Source organism: Tursiops truncatus, chromosome X (genome assembly GCF_011762595.2).
Source record: "Tursiops truncatus isolate mTurTru1 chromosome X, mTurTru1.mat.Y, whole genome shotgun sequence".
Taxonomy (NCBI): domain Eukaryota; kingdom Metazoa; phylum Chordata; class Mammalia; order Artiodactyla; family Delphinidae; genus Tursiops; species Tursiops truncatus.
Genome location: NC_047055.1, coordinates 31138536 through 31143130, shown reverse-complemented (window position 1 = coordinate 31143130; position 4595 = coordinate 31138536). Strand labels below are relative to the sequence as shown.

General features: G+C 43.2%; 1 pseudogene; it reads left to right on the top strand.

Moving 5' to 3' along the window:
- The first annotated feature begins 2618 nt into the window (after positions 1–2618).
- On the top strand, positions 2619–3931 carry LOC101333453 (peptidyl-prolyl cis-trans isomerase D pseudogene; annotated as a pseudogene).
- The last annotated feature ends 664 nt before the right edge of the window (positions 3932–4595 follow it).

The window sequence follows — 4595 nt, the reverse complement described above, 5'->3', positions numbered from 1 at the left end:
AAGTACTATTTGGGTCGGTTGAGAGAATCTCTCCTTATTTCATGAGAAACTGAGGCTCAGAGGAGTTAAAGCCTTGCCCAAAGCCATATGTCTTGTAGAATATGGCTGCTCGGTATCTTTCTTTCTTATCCAAGTCAGTAGTGGAACAAATGGTCATTCTTCCGTAACTGTTGTTTTTCTCTTCCTCCTTGTCCTTTCTGTCTTCTCCCAACTTAACAGCCAGGCCTGGGGTAACGTCTAACAACAAAGTTCCTTTGTGCTCACAGGTTTTTTGCTTATGGTATCAGTGAGGCACCTTGCCCTGCAGATAAAGAGTATCTTTTTAAAGATAAAGAGTTTTTCCACCTTTCTCCTTGCCTATCCTTTTTTTTTTTTTTTTTGCGGTACCGGGGCCTCTCACTGTTGTGGCCTCTCCTGTTGCGGAGCACAGGCTCCGGACGTGCAGGCTCAGCAGCCATGGCTCACGGGCCCAGCCGCTCCGCAGCACATGGGATCTTCCCGGACTGGGGCACGAACCCGTGTCCCCTGCATCGGCAGGCGGACTCTCAACCACTGCGCCACCAGGGAAGCCCTTGCCTATCCTATTATATCAAGGAACAGTAGTAGACAGTTCACTTTCTCAAGGCCACCATACATTGCTAACTTCCCGACGACTGACGTTGGGATTTTCCTCACCTCAGTCTTGTCTTACAGTGCATGTCCTATAAAAGCAGAATTGTGGCAGGTGCTCACAGCTGAACCAGCACTTGAATACATATGGCACCTTTCCCTAAACCTTGAGTGGCAGGCTCCCTGGGACTCCCTGGGTGGTGTTCCATTAACCATTAACCTTTATGCAATTTTCATTACTTCCCCCTGATCAGCTCACAAATGTGGTCAAGAAAGGCTTGCTTTGTTTGTAAGAGGGGAGTTGTTTTCTTCTCATGTTTGGAGCATCTGTGTATGTCTGATATGCTGAAGCCACCTGCCTCCCCTTCAGTTTTATCTTGTGGAAATATGATTATTTAATATTTTACACAGATTCAAAGTCTTTATCCAAATATCATCTCTGACATCTATCTTATTCCATCCATTCTATTGTAGCACATTACATATGTATACCTAGTGGAATTTCAATTCCACTAGGACCTGGATTCCTCCAGATGGATATAGCAATTTTGAAGTGCACAGGGGAGAGTGTCTATCACTGGAAAGTATCAGGGTGGGAGTGGGGAGAAACTAAGGGGATGATGAATCAGTAGAAAGCCTAGTGGATAGAGTGCCTCTGTCAGCCTTCCATCTATGCTCTTGAGTCTACAAATTCTGTCCTTCTTAGGAAATTGATCTGCACGCTTTTGCTCCTAATTGTTAATGGACTACATAGCAAGCATGGTATAAGTATCTCCCTTTCTCTATTTGTACTAAGAAGTCCTTTCTGTCTTAAATACCTGTAGAAATCTTGGTGGCGGAGGGGCCTGTAAGATAAGGCTGTCTTTAACCCCCTTACTAAGACTCAGGCTGTTTGGTTTTAATCCTAGGATTCTGGGACTGCTTCTCTTCACGTTGGAATAGAGCAGTCCCGATGTAGCCTGAGCAAATGGCATGGACAGGTGAATATGTGCTCAGGTGATCTTCAGCCAGAATAACAACTCCGCCAAGAATTAGTCAGAGTCCTATTGCTTATGGACAAAGAAGGATCAAAATGGAATCATCCAGAAGCTCTGAATAGCCTCGCAACAGGATGACTCAATAAGAGCATATTGGGTTTTGGAGGCAACATTTTGGAAGTTGGGCATTAAAACTGAATGAAGGTTCGGCATTTGTGAGCTGGGGCAGTCACTTACTGCAGTGCATTGTGCTGATTGCAGGGAAAAGTTGATGGTGACAGCATGCTACCTTTCCCTTCTAATTGGCAGACAAAAGCATCAAAGAATAAATAAATATCACTGAGCCAGCTTGGAACTTACTGAACAGGAATTGCCCAAAAGAATGGAGGAGAAAACAGGCAAGGTTTCACCCAATTCATTCTCTGCTATGTTACTGTAAGTCCAGGTGGGCAGTATTAGTGTAGCGGGTATGGAAATGGATTGTTCATGTTGACATGTGGTACTGTGAGATACCATGAGAATTCTCCAACTTAGAATCAAGCCAGCATTCATTAAAGACAACTGGAGAATCTTTTTCAGCAGGCCGAAAAAAACAATCTGTGCTCCTGCCAAAGAGTTGTTAAATACACCTGCCCTGCTGGTGAATGAAGCAAATCTCGATGGACTGCCAGGCTTCTGACTAATTTATCACATGATAGAGCTGATAGAGGAGGAATCATAGCTGAATGGGAATACAGAGATGTTGGGCTGTGTCCACATTGACAGCTCAACTAACTAAAGCATTTGCTTTGCAAGTAGCAAGGTTAGTTGGTACTATCTTAATAGTCCAAATGTTTGCTTTAAAAATTGAAGTGGGCCGGTGACGGCGGAAGTCGGGAGGTGACGCCAGAAGTTGGGCCACGGATTGTGAACCCCCGTCGGAAGCGTCTCGCCAGCGCTGCCGTTCTTGGCAGACGGAGCGACTTGGGGGTTCGGGCTGCGCGGCGGCCATGGGGTGTTCCCAGGCGCTCGGGAACGCATCTGCGGGCCACAATGTCGCACCCGTCCCCCCAAGCTAAGCCCTCCAACCCCAGTAACCCCCAAGTCTTCTTCGACGTGGACATAGGAGGGGAGCAAGTTGGTCGAAATGCCTTGGAATTGTTTGCAGATATTGTACCCAAAACTGCAGAAAAATTTCGTATGTTGTGTACAGGAGAAGAAGGCATTGGACCCACCACTGGGAAACCTCTCCATTTCAAAGGATGCCCTTTCCATCGAATTATTAAGAAATTTATGATTCAGGGTGGAAACTTCTCAAATCAGAATGGGACAGGTGGAGAAAGTATTTATGGTGAAAAATTTGAAGATGAAAATTTCCATTAGAAGAGCAACAAAACCATTGCTAATGTCCGGGATGTCAGGGGATTTGCCAACTAGCAGACCTGGTTAATGTCCAGGCTCCTAAAGGACATTAGTGGTGCCTGTGCCTTCTTATCTTCATTGTTCCAAGATGTCCCCATCGGGGTATGTTGCACCATTCAAGTTATAAGAATGGACATCATGATAAAGAGGGATTACTGAGCATGGCAAATGCAGGCAGCAACACAAACGGCTCTCAGTTCTTCATCACCACGGTTCCAACTCCTCACTTGGATGGGAAACACGTGGTGTTTGGCCAAGTGATTAAAGGAATGGGTGTGGCAAGGATTCTGGAAAATGTGGAGGTGAAAGGTGAGAAACCTGCCAAATTGTACGTTATTGCAGAATGCGGAGAACTGAAGGAAGGGGATGATTGGGGAATATTCCCAAAGGATGGATCTGGTGACAGTCATCCAGACTTCCCAGAGGATGCAGACATAGATTTAAAAGATGTAGATAAAATTTTACTAATAACAGAAGACTTAAAAAACATTGGAAATACTTGTTTCAAATCCCAGAACTGGGAGATGGCCATTAAAAAATACACAAAAGTTTTAAGGTATGTGGAAGGCTCGAAGGCTGCTACTGAGAACGCAAGTGGAGCAAAGCTGCAGCCTGTCACTTTGAGCTGCGGGCTGAATATCGGCGCCTGGAAACTGAAGATGTCTGATTGGCAGGGAGCAGTCGACAGTTGTTTGGAGGCCCTTGAAATAGATCCAGCAAATACCAAAGCACTGTACCGTAGAGCCCAAGGATGGCAAGGACTAAAAGAATACAATCGAGCATTGGCTGATCTTAAGAAAGCTCAGGAGATTGCACCAGAGGATAAAGCTATCCAGGCAGAATTGCTGAGAGTCAAGCAAAAGATAAAGGCACAGAAAGATAAAGAGAAGGCACCTTATGCAAAAATGTTTGCTTAATAAGGAATTCAGTTTTGCTTAAGTATGCATTGATTGTATAAAGCGAATAAGACAATTTAAGGATTTTGTCTATTATGTATGATCCCTAATGTGATCCCTCTGAGACTTCAGTTCCCATTGTTTACAGTCTAGGAATACGTAGGGATTCACTCTTAATAGACCAGTGTCACAAAATATGGTGAAATTGATTTCATTTTAAATGGCTGTCTGCATTACTCACAAAGCATAATGGTGTCCAGCGTATTTTAAACTCCTAGATACATCTTGTTTGAATAAACAGATGAAAACTTAAAAAAAATAAAAATTGAAGTGCACTTCACTGAATCATGTTTAAGAAATGCGATAACTAATCCATTTATTGTAATTAAAACAGACCATTTTTTTTCCAGGGGAGCTATTAAAATAGATATTTTCAGAACATTTCTGCTTCACTTTCACTAGGAAAATATTCCTGTTGAGGCAAACAGAATTTTGCCCATTTCAAATATGAATAAAAGTGGAATTGCAGTTGGATTATGGCAAAGGGGAGTTTAACTCTTTGTTTTAAATACATCTTTTACGTTTTAATTTCTACAATGAGAATATGCTATATTTGAAATTTATCTAAATATATGCATGTGGATATAGTTATAGATGCAGTGAAAGTGGCGCTGAGTCAATGAGTGTAGAGGTTAGCAGCATAGGATTTTAA